Source organism: Anthonomus grandis, chromosome 1 (genome assembly GCF_022605725.1).
Source record: "Anthonomus grandis grandis chromosome 1, icAntGran1.3, whole genome shotgun sequence".
Taxonomy (NCBI): Eukaryota; Metazoa; Arthropoda; class Insecta; order Coleoptera; family Curculionidae; genus Anthonomus; species Anthonomus grandis.
The window spans coordinates 5,344,588-5,366,535 of record NC_065546.1 but is presented as its reverse complement, the minus strand read 5'-3'; the positions used below and the strand labels follow the sequence as shown (position 1 = coordinate 5,366,535).

At 29.8% G+C, this 21,948-nt stretch overlaps 1 long non-coding RNA gene across 2 annotated transcripts; it reads left to right on the top strand.

The window, feature by feature from the left end:
* The first annotated feature begins 12,837 nt into the window (after positions 1 to 12,837).
* LOC126741913 (uncharacterized) lies at positions 12,838 to 19,658 on the top strand. Of its 2 annotated transcripts, none has more exons than XR_007662435.1 (5): positions 12,838 to 16,957; positions 17,109 to 17,239; positions 17,354 to 17,973; positions 18,407 to 18,693; positions 18,957 to 19,658. It is a non-coding gene; the product is annotated as an uncharacterized LOC126741913 (long non-coding RNA). The 2 variants fall into 2 exon arrangements; XR_007662432.1 differs by having other exon boundaries at positions 17,109 to 17,253.
* The last annotated feature ends 2,290 nt before the right edge of the window (positions 19,659 to 21,948 follow it).

Below are 21,948 nucleotides of genomic sequence, written 5' to 3'. Positions count from 1 at the left end.
CATTTTATTCTGATTTAAAAAGTGTATTAAGATTTTTTATGCGACGTTTCGTTTTTTAGATATCATCATCAACTTTTTTTTTTTGAATACGGACCTAGATTTTTTATTTTATGTTTAAAAAGAATTTTTATTTTCCTTTTCAACAATGTATAACTTAAATGTCTGTCTCGACGTTTCGGTATAAAAATAGCAGTTTTCAAGCTTTTTTCTGTAATACGGACCTGATTAGTATTTACAAAATTAAAATACCTTCTGAATGCATATTTACCTATTTATCATCAGTATCAAACATAAAATTTTAAAACTACAGTGCCCCTTTTTTTGTGGGTAAGAAAAAGAAACTCGAAAATTTGGTATGGTTCTTTTAATTTACGAGTACTTGCTTTAGATTTAGAAGGAGAACAATAAATGTGTAAATAAAATAGAATTTTACACTTTTAATTAGAGATATTGTATTTACTTTACAAACAAATGACAAACGTGTATTAACCAAAAAAATAACAAAACAATACGATTTAACTAAAGAAACAACGTTCTCTTCATACATTAGACAAGAAAAGTTGCTGTTTTTCTTGCTTGAGTTCTGAGAAGAAATTAAGCAGTTTTTTACAAATAACATTTACACTATATACAAAAAATTTTCGAAGTGACCCCATTATGTTCAATGCATTTTACGGTCCTTAATTCTAAATTCTCTATTGAGCGGGTTAAGCATTCGGGCTTTAAATCTCTAAATGCAGCAGTGACCCGATGTGTTAACACCTCCATATTATTTATTTCACTGTTATTTACTTTATTTTTTAAAAATCCCCATAAGAAGGCATGGAGAACGAGGAGGCCACCTTACAGGACTGTTTGTTCCTACCCAGCAATTAGGGAAATTTGTGTCGAGAAAATCTCGAGCTATATTGGGTATTACTTATTATATTGGGTATTACGTCACTTATAGCAAAAATCAATTTAGAAATTTTTATCTCACACGCTCAACAATTGAAAAGAAGAAGAAAATAGACTTATTCACGTATTTAAAAGAAATATGAACTTAAATCTGTAACGATACCGTTCGATATACTTAATTTAATTTAAGTTTAATAAGTTTTAAATACAATAATTTACTTGAGGTATAATAGATTTTTTATATACCTAGAAGCTGAGGTTCAATCTATTAATCTCTGAGCTCGTTTCTTCTTTTCAATATCCTACCTACCTTTGTTATGGATATTACAATTAAAAAACGATAAAAAACAACAAGAAGACCTACTTTTTTTAAAAAATACCTAATTTGAACCAATTAATGATGGCAATTATTCTAAATTATCTAAAGATCCTACAGAAAAAGTTGAAAGACAATTTATAATTTACTTAAAAAGCATAAAAACCAATTTTCTAATATTGATAGATTTAAATTAACTCCACATAATAGTAAATCACCACATTTTTATGGTTTACCAAAAATACATAAAATAAATGTTCCTTTAAGACCTATAGTTAGTAGCATAAATTCACCTACTCATCCTCTTGCAAAATATCTTTTAAATATCTTAACTCCATACACTAATAATTCTGATTCTTACATTAAAAATTCTCAACACTTTTTAGAAAAACTTTCTACAATTTTTTTTAACCCTCATGATCTATTGGTAAGTTTTGATGTTGTAAGTCTTTACTAATGTTCCTGTTGACAAAACTTTAAATATTGTTAAAAATAAATTAGAGAATGATAATAATTTGGCAGAACGTACAACACTAAGCGTTAATACAATTTTAGAACTTTTAACCTATTGTGTAAAAACTACTTATTTCCAATACAATAATGAATTTTATCAACAAAACTGCTATGGGTTCTCCTCTTTCATCAATTTTAAGTAATATATTTATGGAAAATTTTGAATCTGAAATTATTAATACGTTTGATAAAAAACCTAAAATATGGTGGCGATATATTGATGATATTTTTTCAATATATCACCATAACGAAATAGATCTTATAAATTTTGTAAATTACATTAACTCAAAAGAATCTACTATAAAATTTACTCTTGAAAAGGCGGCTGATGGTCAGCTTCCTTTTCTTGATATTTTAATTAAAAAGGATTTACAAAATTTTGAAACTAGAATTTACCGTAAACCAACTCATACTAATAGATATCTTAATTTTAATTCTAATCATCCAATAATGGTAAAAAAAGGAGTGGTAAAAAGTTTATATGATCGTGCACACATTATTTGTAATAATCAATATTTAACAACTGAAAAAGATTTTATTAAAAATATCTTAATTCAAAATAATTATCCCAAAGAATTTTTAGAAAATTGCTTTAAAGAGTTTGATAATCCACGTATAAAATTGAATCAACCACTTTTTACAACAAATCTTATTTTACCATTTATTCCAGGTTTTTCTGATAAGATAAAAAGAATTGCTAAAAAATTTAATATAAGAACTATTTTTAAATCACAAAACACATTACGATATTTATTAACAAAAACTAAACCTTTCAATGAAAATGAATTTAATAAAAATGTAATCTATAAAATTCCTTGTATTTGTGGTAAATTTTACATAGGTGAAACCTGTAGACCATTACCAAAAAGAATTAATGAACATAAATCTTACATAAAAAACAATGATTTTCAAAAATCAAAAATTACACAACATGCATTCGACAATAACCACAGAATAGACTGGAATGCTTCCTCAATTTTAGCAAAGGAACCAATTTCAAAATTACGTAAGCTAAAGGAAAGTGCATTTATAATGTTAAATGAAGATAAATGCTTAGCTACTTGTTCGGTTGATTTTCATAATACATGGATTCCTTTGCTAAAGAGAGAAGTAGATCAGGGTATTCTCAAAATTAATTAATGATTTAAAATATTTGATATTCATGTATTTTCCATGATTAATTTCACACCCCTTTAATTTTTAAAAAAGTAACCTTTGAAATTTATATAAGTTAACGTACTATTTAATAGGTTAACGTACCTTTCACCATTTAAATTTCCATCAATAATTTTGGGACCTATTAGCCTATTACCGATGATTCCGCACCACATATTAAGACTAAATCGATTTTGAGGCTTAGTTTCTTCTACTAAATGTGGGTTGTTTTGCGCATAGAAATGCTTATTTTTTCGATTAAACATGACACTATTAGTGAATGTAGTTTCGTCGGTCCATAAAATGGTCGTAGAGAACATCGGGTCTGCATTTTACATCTCTTGATACCAACGGCAGAAAACAAGTCTGCGTTCTGAATCACCTGGATGCAGTTTCTGAACCGGTTGGAACTTGTAGTCATGATACCTATGTTTCTTTAAAATTTTTCCGACCACTGAAGGATGTATCCGACATTCAGAACCTATAATTCTTAATGAAGACTCCGGATAAAGATGAATTTGAGCTAAAACATTAACATCGTTGTGTGTATTCTTGGCATGGTATTTTCCGCGTTTTTTTGATACACATCCAAATATGGTGAGGTTGAAACCAAATAAAAAGTTTTTCGCGCTGGAGCAGTTCTGTTTGGATATAATCTAGCATACTCCCTTACTGCATCATCAACCTTTCGATAACATCTTATAAAAACATCGTACATGTCCTTTTTTTCACTATCACTATACCGTACCATTTTACAACTTACATCTGACATTGTTATAAAGTTTGAACCATTCGGCAAGCACGGTTCCATTTTCATTAAAGGTGGCTCTCCATGCAGCTTTGAAAATAGATTTTCGTTATCGAATATTAATATCGAACAAATCACATATCGTAATTTTTTTTCTAACTACATAAAAAAATATCAGCCGCAATTGATGTTAGTGAATAATATTAGCAGCTAACCCAACTCTGCCGTATTTTAATTTTGTAAATACTAATCAGGTCCGTATTAAAGAAAAAAGCTTGAAAACTGCTATTTTTATACCGAAACGTCGAGGCAGACATTTAAGTTATACATTGTTGAAAAGGAAAATAAAAATTCTTTTTAAATATAAAATAAAAAATCCAGGTCCGTATTTGAAAAAAAAGTTGATGATGATATCTAAAAAACGAAACGTCGCATAAAAAATCTAAATACACTTTTTTAATCAGACTAAAATGCCGCAACTTTTTTCTAATTTAACCGCCCTCGTATCTTTTATAGTATAGGAGATAGCAATACTGTCCCTATGAAAAAGGAGACACCCTGTATATATCCAGGCAAAAGTGCAGCTATGCATTGAACACAATGGTGCTTATTTTGAGCATCTAGAAAGACGCTAGAGCAATATTTACTTCCGGCATTACCAAAAGTGTTTTGACTAGCAAAAGCATACCAAATTTTTAAAATTTTCCAACGCATATTTTACCCATATTAGATAGATTTTATAATTCTCGGTCAAAGGCCCTGAATAAAAAAAAATTATAAAAGATAGTATGCTGTTTTATTTTTCTTCAAGCAAATACTTAACAACGTGAGTTTTCATAATTCGACTTAGGCAATGGGAATTTACGAGTATTTTGTAATTTTTATTGTTTATATTTTTTAATAGTTACATTTTCTGAAATAACATTAGTTTGAGAAATGATATCCAAATGCAGTTTTTCCCAGGCTATTCAGCTTTGTTCCCTACTTTTAATAATATGAAAATATATATGTGGTTGCATTTGAGATTTTTAAAATATTAGACCAGCACTATACTTAGCACCATACAACTCTCGCATTATTTTGCTTCAATAGAGATAGTTAAATTCTAAGTGATCCGAAGCCTCCTACTAGTTCTAAGTTTTTTTTTTATAATTCATCTGTCAGGTCATCTGTTAAAAGTCTAAAGTGTCGACTATTTTGTAACCTCTAATAATGAAAAGAATACAAATTTAAATTTATTCCTGGAAAATTTTGTCAATTTTTGTAAAACGGTGGTCACCTATCAAATGTCAAAAATATTGACTAAATTCTGCCTTTAACCGTAAAAAAATTAAAATTTTAATAATGCCTGGAAAATATTTGTCACAGTGCGTGAAATGGTGGTCAATTATCAAATGCCTTAAAATTTTGACTAATTTTTACTGGAAAGTATCGCAGGTTTAGAATTTCAAATAAGACTGATTTTATTTCAGCAAAAATTCCGACGTTTCGGCCTTTATTTAGGCTATCTTCAGGGCTGGAACTGACACGTTACATTTTACAATAGTTTACAATTAAATTACCAAATAACTAAATTAAAAAATTTAATTAAAACACTATAAAATAGACAGTCTTATTTTCTTGTTTACATCATATTTTATAGATTATAATTCACAAAAAAAGAAGAAGAAAGCATGTATTTTAATCTCGAGTATATACAATAAAGAGCAGTGTTAAGATGTACATACTTATTGTATTAGAGAAGATTACAGAAGATGCAAATCCTAAGCATCAGTGATACAAGATAGTCATCATATTTTACTAGGTACAGGCAACTTCTCGACAAGCGGTATGATCTATTTCTCAGAAAATAAAGACCAGCATCATAAAAATGGCATAGCAGTTGTCGCTTTAAAAAGAATGACACAGTCTGATATCAATTTTTCACTTATTATACAGATCTATGCTCCTCCTGTTGAATAATTATATGAGGAAATTGAGAAATTTTATGATATTTCTATAGAGTCACATCACACTTATCCTTAAAAATTTTAACTCCAAAATTACGGATAATATGTGGGAGACTATGGCCTCAGGTCGTTAAATGATAAAAAAGAGACAGAATGTTACAGTTCTGCCAAGAAAATGACATGATAATTTCGAACACATTTTATGAGCTACCCAAATCTGAGTCTACACATAATAGACCAGTAAGTGGGTACAAAAAAAGTATCTTTCGCGTGCAAGGTGGGGTAGGAATTATTTAGAAATATATTATTTATGAGTAGACCCTCTTCAAAAATCCAAATTTTCGACCTTGGGGGGGGAGGGACCGCGCGCGCCGCCATCTTGGATTATAGGTACAAAGAAACAGTTTCTTAAGATTATCTCCGTAATTGTTCACCTTATAACAAAAAAGGTTCTAAGCTAAGTTAACGACAATAAAATTTCTTATATTTTATGTTATAACAGTTTTTTTGTACGTTTAATATATAAAAAATTAGATGGACACAAAGATGGTGTTCTTAAAAAAATACTCAAAACTCGAGATTTTTCGTATTTATAAACGGGGTTTTTTAATTTTACAACGCAAGGATAAAATTACTTCATTAATAGCGGTTAATAGTAGCATAAAAGTCGGTAATGAAACAGTTCCTACAACCCCACTAATATTATTCCAGAGAATGTGCATTACGAAGGAATCTGACGACGAGTTGAAGAATTACCTTAAATTTGAGCTTTCTCCATTTCCTCTGTCACTTTTCTCAGAAGACGGAATGCGTAAAGGTACGAAATCATCGTTATATTCTGCATTTACGCAATGTACCGAAAGTGTCTATCTCGGACATAACAAAATCAATGTTGTGGATTTTCTGAAATAACATTAGTTTGAGAAATGATATCCAAATGCAGTTTTACCAGGCTATTCAGCTTTGTTCCCTACTTTTAATAACATGAAAATATATATGTGGTTGCATTTGAGATTTTTAAAATAATAGATTGTTTAAGCCACAGAGTATGCAGCACCATACAACTCTCGCATTTATTAGCTTGAATAAAGATAGTTAAATTCTAAGTGATCCGAAGCCTCCTACTAGTCCTAAGTTTTTTTTTTATAATTCAGCCTCGGTTGGTACAGGGTAAAAGATATTGACACACTTTTTACTATTTAAAAATTTTTACTAAAAAAAGTATCTACGTATTCTAATAATTTGTCTTCTATTGTCCTAACTTTTTATTGTGATAGAGACTTTTCGCACGGCTTGTGTTGAATTAGACACCATTATTACAATAATTATTTTTTTTGGACATTCATATAATAAACAAATTTCCTCTAAACACATTAAGAAATCTTTTTATTTCAATTTAGTCGACTTTATACAGGAAATAGGAGATATCCTTTAAAGCCCTAAGATACTCCGGGAAAAGCATCTGGCATCGACATTTCCGGACTATCATGCCTAAATGTTGCCAGAATATTCTCAATTACCCTTTGAAGTAATTTGAAATCTAAGTCAAACCTATATATTATTGATCTCTCTGAATTTTGATGTTACTGGTATAAATCAGAAATGTTTTGTCTTAATTGGTTTTAAATTGTAAAACAAAAATACGAAAACCACGCCCATGAAATAATTAGGATTTTTTAGTGTTTTAGGCGATTTTTTTCTTAATTTAATTTTGTTTGATTGTGTATGCAGTATTTAATTATTGACAATTCATTAACAATTAAATCTTTAGAGAGTTTTAGGTATAAGGAAAACAAATACTTACTTATTTACTTGCCACACCTAAATCAATTGCTTTAAACTTATTAAATATATTTTGGCAAAAAGTACGATAATTATGTGTAAGTAAAAAGTAAAATTGCATTCAGTAAATATTTCTAATGTTCTCCAAACACATAAATAATATAATATATTTTTACGGCACATATTTTTTAAATTATCACTTTTACTATTATTATTCTATAAATAATTTACGGAAACAACAATAATGTGAAATAAAACTATACATATATTTCAGATAATTTCAATCTTAACCTCACTTTTATTGAGGCAAACATCCTGCCCCTCATAAAGTGATAACCAAAGGCACCATATTTTATTCTTATCACATTACCTCAAAGTGCTTCTTATGAATTTATTATGATTACTATAAAGATATAGGTCACAATACCTGTTTCCTCTAAAAATGTTCTTCTATCTAAAGCGTCTCGCTACTCAATCTGCTTTCACATAACTAACACAAACACAATATTTTTTTATAAAATCGTCACAAAATTCGCAATTCAAGCACAATTAACTCGATTATTTGCTCAGCAAAGGTTATACAGATGTCACGATGAGAAAATATTGACGTGCGGAGCGAAAATTTCACGGCGCGCTGGCAACCGTTCGAGGGTCTGGACCAAACTGATCCTTGCCCTTTCTGTTTCCCCCTATCCAGCAGCGGGCTTGTTGGGCCTCCCGCTCTGGCGTTCGGGATTTCGAGCGGGACTCTGCTCTTTATGCAGTAATTATTAGAGCTTCCAATTTCTCCAGTTTATCCCGTCGAATGTAACTTAGGTATCAATTTTTTAGGGGCCTTTTTAATTATGGAAATTTGCGGAAGCTATTTTAAACGCGTTGTCCAATAAAGTAAGCGCATATTAAACAAGTGCTTCATTATTTTTTTTAACCTACACTACGGTAAAAAAATCGCTGTTACTTCACTGCAGAAGATCTATGAGACCAGCGCCGTAGCTACAATGGTTCCACGGGTTCGGTGGAACCAGACCCGCCACTTTTAAGGGCCCGTAGCCAGCTAATAAACATAATAATAAATAAATAAACAGAGGATGTAAATTTAAACTAAAACTCAATAATATATTGTGAACTTATATAATCTAACAAACCACATAAAAAACATAAAAATCCAAGACTCAGCTATTAATTCTTACATCGATGTGCCTATCCGCAGCCGAAGCAAATCTTTTCTAGCCTTTAGCCTTTAGCACAGATTTAAATAATTGCTGGCGTTATTTAAATCTGTCAGTTACTATGTAGAACAGTTAGTTTACAACAAATATCTACTAACTTCAATATTTTGGATACAGAAGTTCTATTAAATTCTAGTGACACAGTAATATACCAAATGGCTGAAAATATTCGGGAAATATATCAAGATGATATATCAGATATACTTTCTAATCAATTAGCATTTCGAACATGTTTTTCTGAAAAACTTAAAAATATTAGGTCAGTTAAAGATTTGCTTAAATTTATCCTGGTTGACAATTATTCGTCTAGTAGTAGCTTTACTGAAATAATAACATTATGCTTCTTATATCTGACAATTCCTGTAACGGTTGCATCAGCAGAACGATCGTTCTCAAAATTAAAATTAATCAAAAATTTAAAGAATTCGATGAATCAAAATCAATTATCTTCTTTGGCAATGCTGTCCATTGAAAATAAAGTTGCTCGCTCAATAGATTTAAAGGAAATTATTAAATCATTTGCGACTGCTAAATCTCAAAAAGTAACTTTTTAATGGGTGTATTTCTTCTATATTAACTTTGTATTTGTATCCTTTTGTAAATGTTTTTTATAATTATGTACATATGTTTTTAATATTTTTATATTTTTCCGTAACTACTGTTATTAGTATTTTTGTCTTAATATTAATTTCATAAAAGTTTAGTTAACATGTAATAAATGCCTTTTAATTTTTTCTTTCTTTAAGCCGTCGATTTAGGGAGAGACAGTAGTTAGTATCTCTTTAGGGGCCCGCGGATATAGTCTCGAACCCAGGCCCGTTATGTTGTTGCTACGGCGCTGTATGAGACTATGCCAACAGATAGTAAAAGTTTCGAATTATTACATAATTATTTATGTGACATTATTCCTGGATTATTAATTAAAGCTTCTGTGTTCTTTCAATTATACTAATCCTGAGTTTACAGAGAGAATCAAACTTAGAATATTGAAAGGCTAGAATTAGCATTGCCGTGAAACTATGGGCAGTTTGTTAACTTGCAACATCTCTGATGCAATAATGCCAAATGCCAAAAAAAAAACTTTTATAATATCATAAAAATTGGTCACTTATTTTACCAGGCGCAAAACAATACATATATAATACACAATATACATATAAAATATGAAGGATTTTTTTTTATAAAATAGGTATGATAAGATACTCTATAAAGAAGTCAACATTTACAGTTAAATGAATATAGACCACGTATATTAGAGAAAAAGGCAACAACATCGCAACGCCGCTGGATCGCATTGTTGATGTCACCGACACAAGTAATCTTTACCAGTGACGGCGTTAAAAAATATTTACATGATAAATATTTATTAATAATATATTATACTTTAAATTATAAACAATATTACTGTTTATAAACTCTTTATGGGTTTTTTTACCGTACTTCATTAGAGTAAAGGTACTTATCTAATAAAAAGTATTTTTATGGAAATTAAATTTTTATAATTATTATAGATTTCTCAATAATAATTTCTTAAGTTTTTATTATTTTCAGTTGATGTGATGTTATGACAATATTGGTATTTACTTTTGTGAAAAGATCGGCTTAAATCGCCTTTTTTCCATGGTGCGGCACAAGTTTTTACTACCGTAACAGTTCACAAAAAACACAGTTGAGTCATTTAAACACAACTTTTTTTCTTTTTCCACCAAAAAGTAAAGAAAAAACACAGAACTTTACAAATGCCGAATGTAAACACAAATCCGTTTGTCAAGATGACATTTAGCAAGATGACATCAGCTTTTACCTGCGGTATTGCCATTTCAAATTTTTTAGAAGCGCTTTTAGGAGTAATAATATTAATTTTTTTTTTGCGTTGAATATATTATTTTTGCACTTAGAATAACATATATCTGTTTCTACATTTAAAATTAACATTATTATATGAGTTGATATATAGCTAAAAATTTTTTTTTAAAAATGCATGTAAACTTGACAACAGAAAATCAATGAATATGTTTGTAAACAAAACACCTTCCTTGCCCCTGTGCACATGTTGAACTCAAACAAAGTTATTGTTTACTAATTCTAGCCTTTCAATGTTCTAAGGAATCAAAAGTATATACATTTTTTTTCTTCTTTTAAAGAGAAGGTTTACCGAAAACGAGACACAAAGAGTACAAAAGGAGGCATGGAGAATCCGAAAAAGAAGTAAAATGAAAATCGTAGAATATACTTAAACACTATAAACTGATGAACTCCAATGGAAAACCTACTTTGACCACTTGTACATAAATATACACGAAGAGAAAACAGAAACAAAATTATAGAACATGCTAAGGAACCTATTGAAATAACCGAAAGAATGACCATGGAACAGACAAAGAAGATTAAAAACAGGAAAGAAGAACAAAAAAACCAAAGCCCTTGTAATCTCCAAAGAACAAGAAGCATTGTAATGACACGCCTGCCTATTTTATTCAAGTAAATTATTTTAATACAAAACTTTATACATGTAGGTCGTTTTTTACACCTTCTTGTCGAATGTGGTCGTTTCGAACAATACATGCGGGGGAATATAGCGTACGGCATATCAACTTTTTCTTCATTGGTAAACATTCCAAATATTAGCAAATTTATTTAAATAACAAATAATAATTGCGCTTGTGATTGATTGCATAATGTCATGTATTATCAGTTGAAAGATAAATGAAGAACGCGTCAAAACGCAGCCTATTCAAGAAATCAAAGCAATGCTATTTTTATTAATTAAATGCGTTTATTTATGTGACTTGTTTTTTTTTCTTCTTATGGGCTTATTTATCAACCGATTTAAAAAATAATCATATCAAATTATTGGGAAAAAGAAACCGGATTTCAAAAGTGGTTGTTTCCAATAATATGGTATTAAAAAATAAAGTAAATGCCAAAATTAATAGTTTATACATTTTAAATAGACGTGTAAAAACTATTTTTCCGTGATTACTTGATTAAAAATTAAAACTTTGAACGCATTCATAGCACCCTATTTTAAAACTTAAAAAAAAATTGTATGAGTATAAAACAAAAAGTAGAAAATACAGTATTATTGTTTTCAGAATATTATTTTCTATCGAAATACATAATAATATACCAAGTATCCCATTTAAAATCAGAAAGTTAGTGTCACTTATTCTATCACTTATTCTATCGATATACTAAATTTCATTTGTTTATCTTGAAAAGTAAAAAAGTTATTAAGTTTTCCCTCTTTTCTGTGTCACCCGGTATACAAAACCTGTGTTAGACGAATACTAATATACGCCATACAAGGCGAGTCACAAAAAAGTTTATTATTTCACCAAATGATTAGATATTTTAAAATTTGCACGCTGCCTTGCCGGGTTATTTATTTTTTTGTGTTATAGAAGGTTTGTTTAAAAAACTGTAACTTACAAAATTTGTAGCACGCTCCGTAGACGGAGATATTTCAATGGGTAGTTCCTTGTAAAAAAATATGAGAAAAAGTTTCTATAAACATGGGTCCGGAAATGCATAGTTTTCAAGATACATGGTGATAAATTTGTTTTTTAATATTAATTTTTTATTAATATTAAATAAAATATTCATTCGATTCTTTCGAAATTTGGCAGTATTACTTGTTGTATTAAGAGGCTAATTTCGCCCTTATTAGATTAAAATTATAAGGTCCAGTGGCGTCTCGGGCGACATCTTAGTAAATATTATTGGCAAAAAAATGTACGCCACTGCCTTTTTTTAACTTTAATATTTATTAGTTGAATAGAAGTCCATATTTTGTAGGAGAATGCGTATATAAAGATAACAAATAGGGGTAGTCTTTATCTCCAAGAAAAATGCATGTGGGACACTTAGGTAAATGTATTATGCAATTCGGCTGTGTAAACAGCCATCATCAGATACAGAACATTACAAAAAACATATGTTTTGAATTGATTGAAAAAGCCACATGGAGAGGATAACTGGCAAAAATCACTAGAGATGGAAGAGCAATCGTCTGGTCCTAGCTATAAATAACTCTTTGCTTAGTGGCAGATATTCATTCCATTTGAAGGCAACATTTCTAATTTCTATTTATAAGCTAGATAAATTTGATCAGCCATGTAAATCGGCCAAAACCAGATTTCTAGGGTATTTGCAGCAGTGTTTTGTCCAGAGCTTTTGATTATGTGTAACAACTGTCTGTGTGATACACAGCCTGTATCTTGATTAGGAACCCTAGATTTTTATAAAGGGTGTTTGTGTCAACAAGAATGCTCAAAATAAGAAGATATCAGTGTTCTATTGAAAGAGGATTTTCTCTAGTAGAGTAATTAAACATTTATTGCTTTAGAAAATATATATTTAAAAATTCTTTAAGAACATTCTGTAAGAAGGTGAAAATAAGATAAATTAACTCATATGTTTTAATCCGATTCTTAACCGTTTCTGAAATAATCGGCTCTAAAGTTTTGTTTGTAAATTTTTGGAATAACTATGTTCTCTGTATTTCTAACTCACGTTGCAGGTATTTCATCATTGTTTGTTAATACCTATTTTATTTAACTGGTAGTTTTGACAAGCATGGTTGTCAATTTGATTGATTCTGAGCATTTCAATTTGAAAAAAACAAAGTTTCCATTACGTAATGCCTTACACATTTACCCACAGGGAGTATGCTGGCATGATATTCGTGTATGGTTTCTGTAATAGTAGCGCATAACGTGCCGTTGATGAATACCGACGTCGTTTTCCAAATCGAAGAATTCCTAATCGTGAAGTTTTTCAGACAGTTTTTGCAAATGCTCAGGAAACAGGAATGTTTCCAAGAGTAATAATTAATTTTGAACGAGAGCCTGAAAAGAAAATGTTCTGGTTCTGGCTGAAGAGAACCCGGGTGTTAGTACGAGGCGGATTACAAAAGAACTTCGACTAGCATCACATGTAGACGTTTGGAAGATACTAAGAAAAAACGGTTTAAGCCTTATCATATTCAACCGGTTGAACATCTTCAAGAGCGTGATTATGGATTAAGGGTTCAATTTTGCGAATGGATCCAATAAAATCGAGGCCTACATAAATACATTTTATTTAGTGATGAAGCTCATTTTACCCGCCATGGAATGAATAATCGACACAATGAACATCGGTGGTCAGATGAAAAACTTCATGCCACGTTTGAACGAAACCTTCAACATCGATTCAGTGTTAACGTCTGATGTGGAATGCTGAACGACCAGTTGTTTGGTCCTTTTGTATTAGATGAGCATCTTACTGGAAAAGGAGATTTACGCTTTTTGGAAGATCATTTAATATACATGTTGGATGATGTTGCGCTAATTGTTCGACACCGAATGTATTTTCAACACGATGGATCCCCACCTCATTTTAGTCGCCGAGTGCGTAATTTCTTAAACAATCGTTTTTAATTCCTGATCGTTGGATTGGCCGAGGAGGAGCTCAAGTTTGGCCACCGAGGTCACCAGACTTAAATCCACTGGATTATTGCCTCTGGGAGTAAATGAAAGCTCTAGTGTACGAAACACCAGTAGAAACCATAGAAGGACTCCACAATTAAATATTTTGAATGCTTCAAATATTATTAAAGACAATTCCCAAGCAATTAAACGTGCAACACGAGCGCTTAACAAACATGCTGCAGCTTGCTTTGAAGTTGGTGGGGGTATTTTCGAGAGCATTACAAATACAAATCTTACAAAAAAACTTCAGAATTGATTATTTTAGAAACGGTTGAAAATCGGATTATAACATATGGGTTAATTTATATTATTTTGACCTTCTGAACATGTTGCTCTTCCTTCCAGAAACACCCTGTATATGGTGGTATTCCATAGACACAGCGTCTAATTTCGGCTGTCAATGCTTCGTTAGTTATAGGATTATTGACATTAATCTGTGACTTTACATAACCCCGCAGCCAGAAATCTAGGCGTTAGATTCAATTAAAATTCAAACTGTCCATACCAAATGCGACAGTTTTTCGAACAAAGCCATTAAGATGAGAATGGACTTTATTACTAAAAATGATTTTGTTGCGTTCAGTAAGTTGCTTAAGGATCCAATTGGTGAATTCTCTTAGCTGTTCATGGTCCTGCTAGCAGAAGTGAGTCAGTTGGATTTTTTAGGTATGTTATAGTATGTTTAGTGAGAATTCTCTGAAGAGTGCCTGTTGAAATATTCGATTTGTGTACCTGATGACGAATTTACGTCTTCGGGCTTTCTGTCACATTCTCGTGAACTGCCGGGATATTTTTTTCTGAACGACCTCTGTAAGATAAAATCGTGCGTTTCACGTTTCACTTCTAATAGAACCAGCACTTTTAAATTTTTTAATTATTCTTTTCACAGTAGATGAATTAGGAACATTAATTCGATTGAACATTCCTTGCGATTAGTGGCTATAAAACTTTTACCTTTTTGATAATATATTTTGCTAATCACGACGCGTTGTTCAAAAGTGTAATGCTCCATGTTTACCAAATCCCATTTGTCAACTTTTAATCTGTCACGTCATAATCGTGTGAAAATATGACTGTCAAACATGGCGTGCAATTCAACTCTTGCGTTCTTATTGACACACTCTTTAGAACCCTACATATATTTCTTTTATTATACAAATGACTTATATAAGTTCCTTGAAGCTTTATGGTTAGGTGGTTTTAATTATAGATGATACTCTATAATATGGATTTCCTTGTGATAACAGACTTATTTTTAGTGCTGTAAATTTTTTTTTTTGGGCTTTATCTGTGATATGCTAGAACTCAAGTTCACTAAGCTGCTTTACAAACAATAATTTAAAAGTTTTTATGAAGAATTATTGATCGTACGGTTAACTTTGACTATCATTATACTAAATTTGACATATAAATAATCATCTTGTGAATCATCCCCATATTTGTTCCCTTGCGTGTGAGTTTTCATAGTCTAGCAAGTAACGCTGTGTATTCTTGACAGTATGTATTCCACGGTATATTCTTGAAATAATTAAAATAATATTACTAATGTTTTTTGTGTGTCTATTTAAATTTTTCAATAATTAATAAATTCTAATGAATTTCTACTGGTTTTGAAATAGATTTTTAATTTGCAAGACAAGTCATAAGGATGATGCGTCAATTTACGGAGCTGTGTGCATACAGTAAATTTGTCCAAAAATAAAATGTCCAATTTACTAGTGAGTAAGAAACTCTTTTGAGAATGTATTAGTGACAGCATGAGATATTTTACACCCTATATCTTAAGACTTTACAAAGGCCTTTAACAGAGTCAATCTTGTTTTATTAGTCAGGCAATAAATGAAAAACTCTACTAGACGTCTCATTTAATTTTGGAATTTTATAAACAATTATTAGCTTAAATTTAATGCTTTCAGTATCTCTACAAATTCAAAATAATAAATTCCATATTCCAAGAGCATTGAACCCTTCTTTGTGAAGTAAACATGTAAGCAAACATCCCTTAGATCCTATTTTTAGATAAAATGCTCAAAGATGACTTATCAAGGATTTTCCTTTTTATATAAACAACTTGAGAGATACATTTCAAAATAACCTACTAAGCACATGATTAAGGTTAACAGAGAGAATTGCCTTGATCTTTGGCTGTTTTTTATCCGTTAAACCTCTGTAATTAGAAAAGTTTGATATATTTTCGCAAAATATTGTTGATCTATATTTAATTTTCTTTTAACATTTTTGTTTATAATATACGATTATGATATACAGTACTAAGTATACGGTAAGGCAGTACCAAATATTTAATCAAAAGTTTTCTTTGAATTTCTTGTATACAGGGTGTTTCATTTTAATCCCACCACGCAGATATCCCTGAAAAAAATAGAGATAAAAGACGTTGCTTCTACAAAACTGAGAGGGTTCGATAAGAGAAAAATAATGGTATCCTTGAATTTGACCTTGTGGGTTAATTTTTAAGATAATTTGAATGTCAAGGTCACGTTCTTAAATAGAATGTTTTATTTTTAATGCCCTATATAGGTAGAAAAGTTTATAAAGAACCGGCTGCTCAATATGCGCATAAACCCCTTTTTCAACACAAAATCGATAGAAAATCCGGTGGCAGAGAGAAAAGACGATCGCAATATATTTTCTCTCGCTTCTTATTAAAGAAACCGCAAGAACAAAGCAGCCGCCGTACTTTGTTTCTTTGTACCTGCCGGGGATTTAAAGCCTATGACGTAGCCTGAAGGCCTACTCAGTGTCGTCTCGTACGGGAAGTGAGTTAATCGTGTTATAAAGCATTTAAAATCTGTTGTGTGTTTTTTTTTTTAAAGTATAATAGTGAAATAGACTAGTTAGTTTTTAGTTAGACTATCCGATTTTTATTGTAAAAGGTAAGTAAAATTGGTTTAAATTATTCAATTGTCTAATAATTTAAAAAAATAAATGAAAATTAATTACTGTTAAAAATTATATTATTTAAAATATACTTCGATTTTAAGTGACCAAATAACAGGTATTTCTAATCTTCTAATTTTTTTTTAGATGTCACCTGAGGATGTAGGCAAACAAGGACAAATAATTCACAGCCAAGGGAGAGAGATTATTTCTAACGTGGCAGGTTTTATGAAAAAAGAAGCATAGCAAGGAATTACTATTTCTTTGAAAAATGTTAGGTAGGTAATGTTAGGTAAGTGAACAATATAAGTTCATATTTTATTGTAGGATGTTTTCAAATTTTAATTTTTATTGTATTGATAACTTACAATAATAGTATATAATTATTTTAGACAACGTACGTTAGCTGCCACTCGAGTATCCCAGTCAACTTACAGAAGAGTGGTCCAAGAGTCAGAAGATATAGAAAATATACCTTCCTGTTCCTTTACCAGTCCAAGGAAAAAAAGGTTAAGAAAATCTCAGAAGATTGGTAACATTACTTTGACCCAAATTAAAGATATAAAACAAATAGTGTATGATTTCTACATAGTTGAAAAAATAAGACCTACTCTAAAATGTAAGTACAGTATATTTCAGTCAGTTGTAAAACCCAAGTAATTTACTTACCCTACATTGCAATATAACACCATAATATTTTATTATTTAGACAAAAGTGGCACCTGTTAAGTATTTTTTTGGGTTTGACATAAAATAACCATGTGGAGTATAGGGCACAAGAAGGGGCCAAAAAAAGTCTTAATTATCCAGAAATTTTCTTCCAGAATATGGACAAGATTCTCCTTAATATACATATGGAGTATATTTATTTATTTACATTTTTAAATATGAACATATTATGTTATATTATTTTCTTTCCAGTAATACTTCAAAAGCTTCTTGATCCGACTATTATTCAAGAGCCTATAAGTACACCAACCTTATCAAAATTGTTGAAAAAAATTCGATTTAGGTATGTGTTTAAATTATATTTAATATTTATCTTCTTATATTTACCTGCTAACCAATTAACAGTTACCTGAAAAGTTTATCAATAGGAATTTAACTTTACAACCATTATTAGCTGTTGCGTCAAAATTAATTCTAGGGATTATATTTTATTGACTTTATAAACTTCTTATAATTTTTTGGCACATAGATAAAATAAAAAGGGTATAGGTACCTACAAATAGGAACTTAATTACATTTTAGTCCATTTAATTCTAGATACCTCTCTAGATATTCTTATTTTGCAGAGTACCTGGCACAGTACCTATCCTTTCTTTAATTTGTTAAGCTTTTTATTTTATTAAGTTACGTCTTTGCTAATTTTATTTTTAAATATCATGAGAAATTTGTTTAATACATTAATATGTTCCTTTAAAAACATATAAGTTTTTTTATAGATGGACCAAAACGGAAGATAACAGAAAAGCTCTTATCGAATCTTACGACATACGATTGAAAAGGATCAAATATTTAAAGCAAATTTTATAATATAAAGAGGAAGGCCGTAATATTGTATATACTGATGAAAGTTACATACATAGCAGTCATACAAAGGACAAAGGGTGGTTTGATGAAAGTCGACATGGAATTAGAAAACCCATTTCCAAACGACAGAGACTGATAATTCTTCATGTTGGAGGAAGAAATGGTTTCGTAAATAATGGGTTACTGATTTTTCGCTCAGGTAAAATTTTTTAGTTATTTCTATATAAAGTAATATCAAAAATGATATTAAAATGTAATACGCAGAAATGATACTCTTAGTTCGTTGATTGGATAAGCGGGTACTTATATTATTATACTTTTCAGTCCCAGTTCCCTACCCATATTTTCACCTATAATATTTAGTCAAATTTTTACCATTATCAATATTGATATTTTGATAATTAATACCACACTGACAACTTTATACGATTATTTTAAAATCTTTTATTCTTCTCTTTTTAGGGTCAAAAAGTGGAGACTATCATGATGACATGAACCATCACAACTTCATGAAATGGGCCGAAAATCAGTTATTTCTAAATTTACTACCTAATTCCGTCCTAGTATTAGACAATGCAGCTTATCACAATGTGCCTGTAGTCAAGAATGTTACATCTGGAAGTAAAAAGCAGGAAATAGTTGACTGGCTCAAGGAACGTAATTTTACATTTGATGCAAAACTCACCAAGACAGAGTTATATGAAATAGTGTCTGAAAATAAAAAAAAGGATCCTGTAAAAACCAAGTTGGACGACCTAATGGAAAAGCATGGATACATTGTGTTACGTTTGCCTCCATACCACCCAGAGCTTAATCCGATAGAAAAAATTTGGGCAACTGTTAAGAATTGGGTGGCAAGCAGAAATTCCACTTTTAAATTGGCGGATGTCGAAACTTTGACAAGGCAGAAATTTGCGGAAATTTCGAATGATGAGTGAATAAATATTTGCAACCATATAGACAATATAGAAAAACAATATGTCGAAAGTCATCACCTTTTTGATGAAGCATTGGATTCTTTAAAATTTACAGTAAATACAGGCTCATCTGATGAAGAGATCGAATGGTCTTTATCGGATGAATCTGATTTAGGTTGTAATACACTATCTGATGGTGAATAAAAATATATAATATGTAAAATAATGAAATAAAACTTTAAGCTTATACCAATTTGTTTCTTTACACAAGTCGTTTTATACCTAATCCTTAAAAAAATGCGAATAAAGAATAATTTTCAGCTACCTATTTGAAGTCCTGTTTTAAAAATAATTAGCGAACTGCATCCTCCTGTAAGTAAAACTATTTTTTATTAGATTTTTTATGGACACATCACAATGCTAAAAAATATAATTTTAATTTATCCACATTTTTTTAAACGAATCTCGGAGCAAATAAATTCAAATATATCCATTCTTAGTTGGTATTTCAACTAAATCAAACGCACTTATAATACCGCTAGCTATACCTACTAAAAGTCTAGGGCTATTTAAACTCTAGTACAAATAAATATTAATAATTTCAACAAGTGTGCCGCCTCCACTGTCTTTAGACCTCGACATAGTCATCTGATCCGATCGATAGAATAACGAGATGCGCGGATTTTGCTGCCTGTTGATATAAAATTACCTGACAATATAAAATTAGTTAATTTTTACAAAATTAAAAAAAAAATTATATGTTTTTTTTTCAAAAATGTTTGAAATAATGCCATTTACTTACATGATAAGTTTTAATAATTATTGAATTTAATAACGACTATAACAATATTATGTAAATTTATAAATATATCCAAAAACCAAATAATAATAATTTTTTGTGTTTGGTAAGCTGGAACCTTTTATAAGAGGTGATACGGAGACATAAGGTTTAATTGATAGCGGATTCTTGATAACATTTGGAATAATGAAATATTCATGCCAATTTCCATATAAATTTCTAAAGTTCTGATATTTTTGCATTTATCTTTACTATACCTTGAATTTGAAGCATTAATTTTCTTGCTATCCAGGTACATAAAATAACATGTTTGAAGAAAAATTCTTAATCATACTTGGAATATTATAATACTAATGCCAAATTTTATATTGATATACTCTAGCAAAAGATATACAGAGCATATCATAATATAATTTATATGTTAACGCTGATTGCCATGCTTGAAATAATGGTTTTTAGCTACATGTAAGTTATATTTTTTACAGCCGTTGATCATGCTTAAAATCTTACAAAAATTTAAATGTTTAATGCCAAATTCTAAATAGTTTCTGTTGCTAATTAGTTTTCTGTAAAAACAATATATCTATTAAAAAGCATCCACTCATATAATATTTTTACCTATCTTGTGCCTTTTTTATTTTTCTGTGAACAAATCAATTTTTGTATAGGTTTTCTTGCTGTAACAATTTATTTTTATTACTAATATTTTATAATACTTTTTATTCAAATCATTTGCATTTACACAATTAAAATTTGCCACTAACGTCCGTCTAACCCGATTGGGGAAACATTGTATTTAATGCTTTACAGCTATACGAAATCGAATAAAGAAAAGGCATAAAAAGTTTAATGTTTATCAAAGTCTAAAGTGGAACAGAAAGCCATAAAATGTAAGTTAATCTTTGTAGGTTAGTTTGAAAACTACCTGGAAAATTTTCTCACGTATTATTTAATGTACACACCATTAAATTAGTTATGGTGATTTATTTATTATAAGAATAAATATATTTTATATTTGGGACTAATATGAATAATAATTTCCCTATTAATATTATATTAAATTTCGATTATTTAATTTGTATAAATTCGGCTTTTAGTTCTCATTAAATTTTGTATAGAAATTTAACAGAAAATAAATATTTTTTTTACAAATATTACTATTTATTTGTAAAAAAAAATATTTTATTTATTTTAATAACTGATGCATGTTTTAATCTTTTATGTCTCTTTTTATTTAAAAGCGCTGAATGAGAGGCATTGTAAATAATTAGCTTTTAACTTTTGAAATAATATGGTAATTCAGACATTAGTTTTTAATTTTTTAATTTATCGTATACCTATATATTTTAGTCTTTTTTTTGAGTAATCGTGATATTATTGTTATTATTAATATAATAATAATAACGATAATAATACAGAAGAAACGACAGATGCAGTATCTGCACTTGTCGTTTGGTATTTGCCATTTGAGTATACATATATAAGATTAATATTATTATACGATACTAAACGATTAAGATTAATTTTATCAGAGTATAATACAGCTGCATATCTTCCATGTAGTTGTTTTTGTTTCTAATCTATTTCAGGTTTACGTACTAACCTTTATTTTCCTTTTCAGGTAGCTCATTTTGGGAGAAATTTAGAGGAGTCAGTTGGGTTGAATCTATAAACACGACTCCTTGGTGCAGTCAATGTTAAACTGCTGTAAAGTAAGTCTGCTTTCCTCTTTTTTGCG